Raw genomic sequence first — 13,606 nt, forward strand, 5'->3', positions numbered from 1 at the left:
TGAACTTCAGAGCAGTATAAATTGTGCAGGTTCTTTATTGAAAAATAGAAGCTAGAGCAAGATGACATTTAATATTTTAAAATGTTTTTAATTAGCATAGTACTATGTCTAGTAAAAACATAATAACAAAATAACTGAAAAGAAACTAGTTTCATACATCTAATAAAAAGTTACATAGAATAAAAATTTCCATTCAAACATGGAAGAAAGTCATAGTAATGAGACACTGGGTCAAATCAAGCCAAAAACTAATCAGAATATACACCAGACCTCCGTCTCAGTGTCCAAAATTTTGCCCTTACAATAGAATCATCTGTGCCCCAATAATCTTGGGTAGTCATATTCTTCTAGTTCTGCCACATGAAAATCATATAACCTCCTTTATGATCTGGCTTTATTCCTTGAGTTCAGCTTTAGTTGGTGGATGTCCTGAAGTTATGGTACCATCAACATCTTAGAGTCTCCACAGCAACCTGGATCAGTTTACATCTTCACAACTTCATGCAATTGTCTTTCAGTGATTTTTGGATGTAATTTGATGATATCTGACCTCACCAATTGTACTGGCTAGTTTTGTGTGTCAACTTGACACAGGCTGGAGTTATCACAGAGAAGGGAGTTTCAGTTAGAGAAGTACCTCCATGAGATCCAGCTGTGGGGCATTTTCTCAATTGCCCCTTGTGGGTGGTGCCATCCCTGGGCTGGAGGTCTTGGGTTCTATAAGAAAGCAGGCTGAGCAAGCCAGGGGAAGCAAGCCAGTAAGGAACATCTCTCCATGGCCTCTGCATCAGCTCCTGCTTCCTGACCTGCTTGAGTTCCAGTCCTGACTTCCTTTTGTGATAAACAGCCATGTGGAAGTACGCCAAATAAACCCTTTCCTCCCCAACTTGCTTCATGGTCATGATGTTTGTGCAGGAATAGAAACCCTGACTAAGACACCAACTTTGGTAAACTTTATTGAAAGAATCAACAATGTTGTTAATTTTTATATATTTAATATCTATAAAATGAGTACTACATAGACCCTTGTGTCAAATTTCTTGACAATTTAAGATTTACTTTGATCCTTTTCTCTTACAGCTGCAATGGCCTCCTTAAGTCATAGAGGTTGAACCCACACAAAACTATTGCTTATGCACTTGATTTTGAGCAGGGAAAACCCTCAGCTATATTATCAGTTCACTTTCTACCTTTACAATTAAATTTGTACTTTTTTAACAAGTAAGCAAAATTAATGTTTCCTTTATTAAATTGTAGCAGCTATGTATTATTAGTTTTCATAGGCAACATGAATTAAAATTTATATAACAAAAAATAAAATAATGAAAATTGAGGGATTATGGAATTCAAATTTAAAGAAAAGTGAAGTAGAAAATCTCAGTTATATTATGAGTCAGGAACAAAATTTTAGGATATGAATTTAAGTGAGAAGAATTAGTGTAAAAGTACATAAAATGATAACACTTGAAAAATCTGAATTTTAATGTCATGTGTATTTGAGACAACTTTGAAAAGATATCCTCAAGCTTATGTGACAACATTAACATTGTAAATTTGCAATTTTGTAAACTGAAAAATTAAATGGATTATGTTTCACCATCAGTATATCTTTCCTCTTGTCTTAGTAAAAATTCTAATCTTTCTCCTGATTGTGCTAACCTCCTTACAGATATTATTTTTTTCTCTATGTTCTCCTTGTCTAAATCTTTGAATTTGTTAATACTCTTTATTAACCAAACTGTATACTTCACAAATCTTTCACAATGAGAATTAGATATGTTGCCTTTAATTTTCTCCAATAAACAACATATTCCATTACTTTTTAAGTCAGTCAAAAGTAAACTTTCACTATAGAAAGAAGTCAAGTTCTTTGCTGAATTATAATGTATATGATCTGTAGTACAATTACTGATAGAGTTTTTGGTCCTATCCATAATTTTATGAGTTGAGAATTCTACAATTACTGATAGAGTTTTTGGTCCTATCCATAATTTTATGAGTTAAGAATTCTACGTTCAAAATTGTGTCAGTATTCTGGTATTTTTACTCTCTGTAGCAAGCCCTATAATGGTTTCTCTAAAACACAATTCTAAAGTCCCTCTTTGTTGATCCCATAAACCATCTCACAGCCTCTAAGAACAACATGAGTATATTTTCTTCAATGGCAATCCCACTTCTCAGTATTAATTTTATCTGCTAGTTTCTTTCCTCTCATTGCACCTAATAACGTAACAAAAACCAGCTTAAGATAGAATGGGTTTATTTTGGTTTATACTTTGATAGTACAGTTCATTATGGTAAAGATGGCATGTTGTTGGTGCTTAGGGTGTGGCACTGATCAGAAAATGGAGAAAGCAAAAAATCCTTTCCCATCTTGATTTCTCCCTTTTACCTTTTTATCCTGACTGCAACTCTAGTCCATAGGATGCTATTGCTGACATACAGTGTAGGTCATTACACTACAATTAAACCTTTACAGAAATTATATCAAAGGCTCATCTCCAAAGCAATTTTAAATCTAGTCATACTGATCATGAAGATTGACCATCTTTTCACTTTATCATCATCATCATCATCATCATCACCACTATTATTATTTACTGAGATTATCACTTAGAATTTCTATATTTTTAAATTCATATTAATTATATTGATGTACTTTTCAGTAGACTTTTATATGTGTTTCTTTATTGGCTTTGCTCTTCTGAATTATTATAAAATGCTTTTAAGGCAATATATTTGCCTGTTAATATATGAATAAAATATTTAAAATTTGTTTGCTTTTGACTCTCAAATTATATCAGTCTCTTATTTCAGTACTGATATTTTTTACTATACTCATTCTGACACTGGAGAAAAATGGTCATCTTTGTTAGCTTTAGTATTGTGAGGTAAATGTCTTCCTCATAATTCAGTTGTCATAGGAACCTTCATGTAGATTCAGAAAGCTCCAGTTTTGTCCAGTCTGGAAGTTCATCCTTTCCAGGTATTAAGTTTCTTTTTTTAACTTCTTTGGATTTTTATGTAACTTTTCATTGACTTTTGATTATTCTATTAGGTTACATTCAAGTTGGACCTCAGTCCCATATAATTACTCAGTTATGTGATGGGCCATTATTTAATTATTGCTTCCTAAAATTATCTTCTATCTTTCATGGTAATTTCCATGGTCTCATTTTCAATTCTTTTAAGCATATTTCTTTATTGTTTTTTTTCCAAATTGTTCTTATCTGATTATAATAATGGATTTTAGGCCCATATATGAGAACATACTGTGTATTAGTTTACTATCTTAACTTTATACTAATTAGAAAAAGATGACTATCTTGGTCTTCCTTTTAGTCATGGAATCAGAATGTTGATCTCTTTTACAAAAATGTCTCATTACCATCATTGATTGCTCTGATACTTTATCATTTTTTGTTTTGCTACTTTGTTTTGTTTTAAATTTCAGAACTTTTAAAGGATTAACTTTATCTTTGACAGATGAAACAAAACTTCCAACAAATTTATTCTAAGTATGTGTGTTTCTAATAATATTCTACTCAGAAACCATCTTTGTTGAACAATCATCTTTAATTTGTTAAAGATATAATAACTTTAGTTACAATGGACTATTTTTAATATATTTTTTCATGAACTCTAACTTATTACTATTTCTTTAAAATTATATTTTTCTAAAATTAGCAAATATTTTATATTAGTTATTTCCTTTCCTGCTCCTAATTATCAAAAGCCTATATTCATTAATTGGACATTTGTTCCCAGTCTTAGCCTAGGCCAATCCTAGTACTGTGACTACTTGGATTGTTTTTTACACTAAGAAGTCAAGAAAACTTACAATTATTTCTGAGTTGTCCTTTCAACCTCTGTCTACTGAGTGTTTCAGAGTCATATAAAAGTACTCTGAATATCATACTTTACATGGAATAGTGTAAATTTTTCAGCACACTAATGGATTTATAATTTATCTTTGACCTTTGACTATTGTAACTGAGTATTTTACAAAATATGGTATTTGAACTCTTAATCCTCCTTCCTCCATATTCTGAATGATTTGACTAAAGTCATGTACCAATAAACTAGTTCATTTAAATTTTCAGTTCTATTTTTTCAGTGTCCAAAATTCTCATTATTAATGCCTATATTAAAAAGCCTTTTAATATTATCATATAAGTATCTCTTTTTAAAGTGATTAATATATTTATTTTTATTCTGTATATTTTTATCCCACAGCATCTTTTTACCTGCTATACTTTGTATTTTGTGTGCATCATTGAATTTGGTTCTAATAAGTGTGCATATGTTTAGTATCTTGTTTTTAACTAATTCTACTATTCAGGAGATCTATCTAGTTTGCCTGTTCCTCTAAGGTGCACTCAGTCACCTAAGATTTCTAGCTCAGTATCCTATAAGTACATATCTCATTAAAGGAGATATGTATTTCCCCCAATGTCAAGTATCTTCAGGGTACCGTGTTTAACACTCTGGTTTCAGATAATTTTCTTTAGTTTGTAAAACAGAATTTTCCTCTTGTCAGAAGAAGCCTCTCTCCTTGCATGGGTAAGGAAAGATCTTAAAATTCTCAATGAGTACTACTAAACATGCACCTTTTGATTTGTAAAGGAAGTTACCATTAATTTACCATAGCATTTCAAGTTCTACATAGGAACAATTTGTTCCTTTACCTTCCTTTATCCATCACATATCCTTGCTTGCAAAAACATTGATTCACCAAAGGCATATGAGATAGGGACCAAAGCTGATTGACAGAGAAGTTTGTCCTCAGAATTTAACTAGATACCAATCATCATAATATAGTCATAGAGCTAGTGGTAAATCTCGGTAAGAAGAGTACTTGCCTAACATGAATGATTGTTCATAGTTTAATCTTTAATTGGTTGTGGTGGTGTATAACTTTAGTTACATCAATTGATAGATGTAGGCAGAATAATCAGAAATTCAGGGTCATTCTTGACTATTAAGAAAATTTAAAGCCTGCATATGAGATAGACTCTCAAGCACCATCATCATCATCATTATCATCATCGTCATCATCATCATCATCGTCATCATCAACATCATCATCAGTCATCATCAACATCATTATCACCATTTATAAATGTCTCAAACTTATAAAAATCAATATTAAGATTATTTGTGAAAATATATGTATAGGAGGTATTTCTGACATGTTTCAAGATCTTCTGTCTCAACAATGAATTGCACAGAGACAGATGGATTGTTATGGGTAACAAGATAGTTATATAAGAGAATAATAAACTAGATTGGAATTATCTTAAACCTGGATCATGAACTTGTTCTCCAAACAGGGAGAGAGGAGAATATCATGACTTTTTTTTTCTGCCTTCTTGGATTTGCTACATGTAATAGTAACCTTCTTCCAAACTTCTGGTCCAATTACTTGCTTTTTATAAATTAGTACCTGGATTTTCCTCAGCTGCCCTCTTTCTTATTCTACTTCAGGTCTACCCCAAACAGTTGTAATACCAAAACTCTTTTCCATCAACAGAAGCAAGCAATCATCTGTGTGAACAGGTATAGACACTGCCCAATACAGACCACTGAATTTTCTTTCCATTCTACCTACCAATAGAGATGATTCCCCTCTTCATGTTCAGGTTTTTATGGGTCATGAAGTCAATAGCTCTGGAAAGCCAGGACATTTACTTTAGGAAGTTGTTTTATTTGAGGAGATATGAGGTGAATTCCAAGATTTAAGATACAGGAACCTGAGTGATAAGCTAAAATCAGAAGCATGAGTAATAGAGCCACTGTAGGTTTTATTCCCCATATCAAGTTTGTCATTGATTTAAAGATAAATTCTGGTGATTATTCCCAATAGATATTAGAGTTTAGATTGAATAGCCTTAATTATCTCTCCTAATTTTATATGATTCTGTTCAACTTTCAGTAAATTAATTCAAAAGCAGCATATTTATTGAATATTATGCTAGTTATTCCCACCATGGTTCCAAAATATCTAAAGCCCTGTAATTCTGAAGGTATTTTTGTGCAAAGGGATCAAAGCTTCCTCAACAGAAACTTCAATGGCCTTCCTTGCCTAGTGTAATAGCAGGAAAAGGGTATATGGTTATCTTTCTAATGCTGCAATTCCCATGGGGCAGAAAAAAACATTTCAGTTTACTCCAGTGCAGTCCTGCTAATACAAACATGGTTTCTCAGTATTTAGGATGCCATATACTGTAAGTTTTGTAACATCTAATGCTGTAATTTTCTTTCTTCTATAAGAAATATGTAATGAGGAGTTCTTGAGAAAGAATCCCAAATTGGTTGGAAAAGTTAGGAAAGTCTTCCTATTATTTTATAATTTGATAAGGTGGATATTGTAGTACATGTACTTTGCTATCTCTGGATTAGAACAGAAAGTATCCTTTTTAAACATAAAAACATGCCCAATGGCTGTTGTGGTTTGAACTAACATTTATATTATGTTAATATGGTTCCCAAAATTGCACAAGAATCTGCATGTCCACATATAAGATGCTGAGGGTCCCTTCCCCTAGTTGGTTTTGATTGGTACATAAAGTTGTTAGACGCTAATGGCTGGTCAGTAAGACAGGGGTGGTGCATTTAGAATTTCCAGGCAAGGGACTAAGGGATGAGAAAGGGATAGCTCCCTTGCCATGGAAGGAAGAGTAACAATAAGCCTGAGAGGTACAGAAGACAGAGGACAGTCCTCATGTAGATGCCAGGGAACACAGCCAAAAGGGCTTCATGCAGATCTGTATCTGGGGCAGCATAAAGGAAATTGAAACACTAGCACCAGGTCAATTTAAGCAGAATTAATTGGATACTACTACAAATGGCCTATGTGTTTATAACAGTAGAGTGACCCTAGGACCAAATATGTATATGACAAAAAGATATAGAAAAGATTTTCAGTGTTATAAATGGATCTCATGTATTCAGATCCCTAAAATGTAAGGGTCAGTTTCCAAGGAAATAATAATCTTTGCATATTGAAAGAGAGTGGATATTGTGTTAGGTTTTATTCTGGATGACAAGCATAAAAAGGTTGAATGGTACGTAAGTGTTAAGCCTTTTGGGTATTGTTATATACTGATAAACATTTTGTTATTTTGAGAGAGGTATGCCAATGGCTTATGCCCAATATCATTCCTTATTTTAACAGGTTCAGAACAGGTCCTGAGAGAATAGTTAAATTATCTGTTGCCCAAGGACATGCTAAAAATGTGATCCATAATATTATAGTCTGAAATATCATCTTCCTCTTGATCCTAGAGTATTTTTTCTCCTTTTCTTTATCAGCTATTCAATGGATTTGTACATTTAGGATGCCTATAAATAGTAAGCCAGTTCTAACAAAATGAGAAAAATATGCATACACTGAGCTTTTCAAAGAATTTTATGTGGTTCTTTAGCTTGAAGAAATGTCCTGAAGGCATGGTCTTCCAATTTTGGTATTTAGGTCTCAGGCTCCTCTTCCCATGTCCTACTGATGTTTTCACTACATGTAAGATACTTCAAACCTGCCTATATTGCCTTAATATGGCTTGTTTCTTTCATACTAAGTCAGAATCTTCTAAATGGTTGCTTATAGTTGTTACATTTTAGGACAAAGCCATCAATGAAAGAAATTGCTGAGATCATATATCTGCATTACAATAGGTAAAAACAGATTGCTTATTCCTCTAGCAAGAGGAAGAACAAGTAAAAGAAAAGTAAAATATTTCCTTTTGCCTGGAGCACATAAATTGCCCTGCAGTGGTTTAGGATTCTAGAAGAGAAACTGGATTGGTGACTATTTCAGACTACTTAAGACAACACTCATAAGAGGGACATATATCTTTGAATAGAAATTATGGTCTTCCACCAATTCTCAGGCTTAAGTGTTCTCTTTTGATTCTTCAGGTAGGAACACTATGTTTGAAGCTTTTGATTTTATACTGGATATATAAAGCCAGCTCTCCAGTTCTTGTGGTTTGACAATAACAGAGAAGCTCAATACAACCTTGAGAAAAAAATTTCTTTCATCAAAGGTCCAGTCAATTCTATGTTTGTTAAGATTTCTTTGCATGCTACAAAAGCTAAGGATATCAAAGCTTTAGATATATTACAGAATTGCTAGAAGTCCACTGAGCAGCTCAACAAATCTTGTCTCAAGTAAGAAAATGGACATTGAGGGACAACCAGAATTCAATGAATAAAAACCTGGTGTTCAAATTTACACATTACCTGGGTAAAGTACTGTCTTTGGGTACCAAACTGACTAGCCTACATTTATCTATAGACTAGACAAATAGATTTCCAGGAAAAGAGGTAAGGATCAAATAGATGTCTCAGTATCAATACGTAGATTAATCCCTTAGCTACTATATCTAAGGTAACCCAAAACTCTTCAGTAAAGATGGAGATTTCACTCTTACCCTCTTATTCTCTCTGTCCATTCTCTCTCTCTCTCTCTCTCTCTCTCTCTCTCTCTCTCTCTCTCTCTCTCTCTCTCTTTCTCTCTCTCTCTCTCTCTCTAGCTAGTCTTTTCTCAAATCTACTCCCCATTCCCTAAATAAACTCTATTCTATAAAAAATTCAATATTTCAGGAAATGGAGTCAGCTTCCTCCACATGTATTATTATTCCTAAAAGGTAGCTTTGATGTTGAAACTGACCCCTCTATTCTAAAAACTGGCACAATTCATATATATCCATGTGCCATCCGTAGAACATTGACTAGGCAGTAAAGTTGTACAGTGTTTGACCCTGGTGCTTATCTGAGGCATTCTACTGAAAGGTACATGGACTTTCCCTTGTGATCTCTGAAGGTTACAATGAAGATTCTTTGGTATTAAACTGAATCAATAAGTCTCTCAAGAGTGAACATAATCTGAACACAACCACCTGGGCCTCTTTGTTTCCTCTCTTTTGTTCCCATTGCACATCCTCAAGTCACTGGTTGTTGAACAAGACTACTTTGGTGTTTAATAGCCAAATCTGAGGGATCTAAGGATTAATCTATAGTTTCTGAAGCTGTATTTGTATATCCAGGACTGATTGACTATTATCAATATAAAAGAGCTTCTTCTTCTGGAAATAAAGGAATACAGTTGGTTAACTTCAATCAGTATGTTGAGATATAAGGCAAGAATTAATTCCCCTTGAGTAACATTTCTGATCTTCTCAAAGATAACAAGTTTCTTAATACATTTTTTCATTTCTTTTTTCTTTTTTTTTGATATTTTATTTATTTACATTTCAAATGTTATTGCCTATGCCAGTTTCTCTCCCTCCTAGAAAGACCCTACCACATCATCCCTCTCCCTGCTTCTATGAGGGTGTTCCTCCACCCACCCACACATTCCCACTTCCCTGTCCTCGATTTCCCTACACTGGGGCATCTATGGAGCCTTCATAGGATGAAGGACCTCTCCTTCCATTGGTGCATGACAAGGCCATCCTCTTCTATAGATGGAGCTAGAGCCATGTGTACTCCTTGGGTGATGGCTTAGTCCCTGGGAGTTCTGGAGGATCTGGTTGGTTGATATTGTAGTTCTTCTTATGGGGTTGCAAACCCCTTCAACTCCTTCAATCTCTTCTCTAATTCCTTTATTAGGGACCCCAAAGTCAGTCCAATGGTTGGCTGCTAATATCTGCCTCTGAATTTGCAAGGCTCTGGCAGGGCCTCTCAGGAGGCAGCCATATTAGGCTCCTTTCAGCATGCTCTTCTTAGCATCCACAATAGTGTCTGGGTTTGGTAACTGTATATGGGATGAATTCCCAGGTGGGACAGTCTCTGGGCGGCCTTTCCTTTAGTCTCTGCTCTACACTTTATCTTCATACTTGCTCCTGTGTGAAATTTTTTCCCTTCTAAGAAGGACCGAAGAACTCACACTTTGACCTTCCGTCTTCTTGAGCTTCATAGGGTCTGTGAATTTTATCCTAGTTATTTGGAGCTTTTGTGATAGTATCCACTTATCAGTGAGTATATATCATGTGTGTTCTTTTGTGATTGGGTTACCTCACTCAGGATATTTTCTATTTCTATCCATGTGCCTAAGAATTTCATAAATTCATTGTTTTTAATAGCTAAGTAGTACTCCGTTGTGTAAATGTACCACACTTTCTGTATTCACTCTTCTGTTGAAGGACATCTGAGTTTCTTTCAATGTCCTGGATACTATAAATAAGGCTGCTATGAACATAGTAGAGTATAAGTCCTTATTACATGTTTGAGCATCTTCTGGATATATGCCTAGGAGTGCTGTAGCTGGGTCCTCAGGTAATACTATGTCCAGTTTTCTGAGGAGCTGCCAAACTGATTTCCAGTGGGTTTGTACCAGCTTGCAATCCCACCAGCAATGGAGGAGTGATTCTCTTTCTCCACATCCTCGCCAGCATCTGCTGTCACCTGAATTTTTTATTTTAACCATTCTTATTGGTGGGAGGTGGAATCTCAGGGATGTTTTGATTTGCATTTCCCTGATGACTAAGGATGTTGAACCTTTCTTTAGGTGCTTCTAGGCCATTCAAAATTCCTTAGTTGAAAATTCTTTGTTGAGCTCTGTACCCCATTTTTAAATAGGGTACCTTGGTTCTCTGGATTCTAACTTCTTGACTTCTTTGTATATATTGAATATTAGCCCTCTATTGGATGTAGGATTGGTTAAGATCTTTCCCCAATTTCTCCTCTGTAAGTTTCATTGTATCTGGTTTCATGTGGATGTCCTTGATCCGATTGGACTTGAGCTTTGTACAAGGAGATAAGAATGGGTTGATTTGTGTTCTTTTACATGTTGGTTGCCAGTTTAACCAGCACCATTTGTTTAAAATGCTGCCTTTTTTCCACTGAATGATTTTAGCTCCTTTGCCAAAGATCGAGTGATCATATGTGTGTGGGTTCATTCCTGGGTCTTCAATTCTATTCCATTGATCATGCTGCCTGTCTCTATACCAATATCATGCAGTTTTTATCACTATTGCCCTGTAATACAGCTTAAGGTCTGGGATTGTGATTCCACCAGAGGTTCCTTTATTGTTGAGAATAGTTTTTGCTACCCTGAGTTGTTTTTTTCTTTTTCTCTTTCTTATTCCAATTGAATTTGCAAATTGCTCTTTCTAACTCTATGAAGAATTGAGTTGGAATTTTGATGGGGATTGCATTGAATCTGTAGATTGCTTTAGGCAAGATGGCTATTTGTACTATATTAATCCTGCCAATCCATGAGCATCTTCTGAGATCTTTGATTTCCTTCTTCAGAGACTTGAAGTTCTTATCATAGAGATCTTTCATTTGCTTGGTTGCAGTCACTCCAAGATATTTAATATTATTTGGGGGTATTGTGAAAGGTGTTGTTTCCCTAATTTCTTTTTCAACCTGTTTGTACTTTGAGTAGAGGAAGGCTACTGATTTGGTTGAGTTAATTTTATATACAGCCACTTTGCTGAAGTTGTTTATCGGGTATGGAAGCTCTCTGGTAGAATTTTTGGGGTCACTTAAGTATATGAACCTATCATCTGCAAATAGTGATATTTTATCTTCTTCCTTTCCATTTTATATCCCTTTTACCTCCTTCTGTTGTCTAATTGCCCTTGCTTGAACTTCAAGTACTATGTTGAATAGACAGGGAGAGAGTGGCCAGCCTTGTCTAGTCATTGATTTTAGTGGGGTTGCTTCAAGTTTCTCTCCATTCAGATTGATGTTGGCTACTGGTTTGCTGTATATTGCTTTAACTATGTTTAGGCATGGCCCTTGAATTCCTTATCTTTCCAACCCTTTTACCACGAAGGGATGCTAAATTTTCTCAAATGCTTTTTCAGCATCCAATTAAATTATCATGTGTGTTTTTTTTTTCGTTTGTTTTGTTTCTTGGGTTTTTTTTTTCTTTTTTGATTTTGTTTATGTAGTGCATTACATTGATAGATTTCTGTATATTGAACCACCTCTGCATCCTTGGGATGAAACCTACTTAATTCATGGTGAATGATCATTTTGATGTGTTCTTGGATTTGGTTGGCAAGAATTATATTGAGTATTTTTGCATCAATGTTCATAAGGGAGATTGGTCTGAAGTTCTCTTTCTTTTAGGTTTAGGTTGTGGTTTCATGGAATGATTGCATAGTGTAGAATAGTTTCAAGAGTATTGGTATTGGTGTTAAGTCTTCTTTAAAGGTCTGATAGAATTCTCCACTGAACCAATCTGGTCCTGGACTCTTTTTTGTTGGGAGACTATTAATAACTGCAACTATTTCTTTAGGGGTTATGAGACTGTTTAGATGTTTTATATGATTGTGTTTTAACTTTGGTACCTTATATATGTCTAGAAAATTGGCCATTTAATCCAGATTTTCTAATTTAGTTGAGTATAAACATTTGTAGTAGGATCTGATGATTTTTTTTAAATTCCAACAGTTTCCATTGTTATATCTCCCTTTTCATTTCTGATTTCATTAATTTGAATACTATCTCTGTACCTTCTTGTTACTCTGGCTAAGGGTTTATCTATCTTGTTGATTTTCTCAACAAACCAGCTCCTGGTTTTGTTGATTTTTAGTATAGTTCTTTTCTACTTGATTGATTTCATCTCTGGGTTTGATTATTTCCTTCCCTCTCTTCCTCTTGGGTATATTTGATTCTTTTTGTTCTAGAGCTTTCAGTATGCAGTCAAGCTGCTAGTATAAGCTCTCTCCTGTTTCTTTTTGGAGTCACTTAGAGGTATGAGTGTTCTTCTTACCACTGATTTCATTGGAACCCATAAGTTTTGGTATGATGTTTTTTTTTCATTTTCATTAAATTCTAAAAAGCCTTTAATTTCTTTCTTTATTTCTTCCTTAAGCAATTTATCAGTTTCAATGTATATATGTGGTTTTTGTTGTTTTTGTTGGAATTTAAGACTGTGGTGATCTGATAGGGTGCATGGGACTATTTCAATCTTCTTGTATCTCTTGAGGCTTGTTTTATGGCCAACTATTTGGACAGTTTTGGAGAAGTTACCATAAGCTGCTTAAAAGAAATTATATTGTTTTGCTTTAGGTTGAAATATGCTGTTAAATATCTGTTAGATCCATTTGGTTCATAACTTCTGTGAGTTTCACTGTGTCACTGTTTACTTTGTGTTTCCAAGATCTATCCTTTGCTGAGAATGGGGTGTTAAAGTCTCCCACTATTATTGTATGGGGTGGGATGTGTGCTTTGAGCTGTAGTAAACTTTCTTTTATGAATGTGTGTGCTCTTTCATGTGGGGCAGTGAGCAGTTCTGACAGCCTGAGTCCAGTAGAGCAGAGCCACCTCGGAACCCCGGAGACCCACTGAGCATCAGCTCACAGGGATGGTAGGCATTTGGTGAATTGCTCCTGGCACCAATGGTTCAGATTTCAGCCCAGACCCCTCACAGCTGCCCCTGCAGGAGATATGTGCTCTATCAGACAGACAATGCCTCAAACTCCCAGCATTCTAGCTGGACCTTACACACAGTCATCTGACCACAGGCCAGGTATGCCACGTCCCATACAATAAAAGGGGTGGTTTGCCCCCTCCTCACCCTCTTGCTCTCTTACCTCTCGCTCTTACCCTTACCCTTCCTCTCTAACTCTTACCCTCTTGCTCTCTC

General features: G+C 35.0%; 1 pseudogene; it reads left to right on the forward strand.

The window, feature by feature from the left end:
- Positions 1-2,921: 2,921 nt before the first annotated feature.
- LOC116088390 overlaps positions 2,922-13,606 on the forward strand; it is a 23,177-nt pseudogene continuing 12,492 nt past the window's right edge.

Source organism: Mastomys coucha, chromosome X (assembly GCF_008632895.1).
Source record: "Mastomys coucha isolate ucsf_1 chromosome X, UCSF_Mcou_1, whole genome shotgun sequence".
In the NCBI taxonomy this organism is placed as follows: Eukaryota; Metazoa; Chordata; class Mammalia; order Rodentia; family Muridae; genus Mastomys; species Mastomys coucha.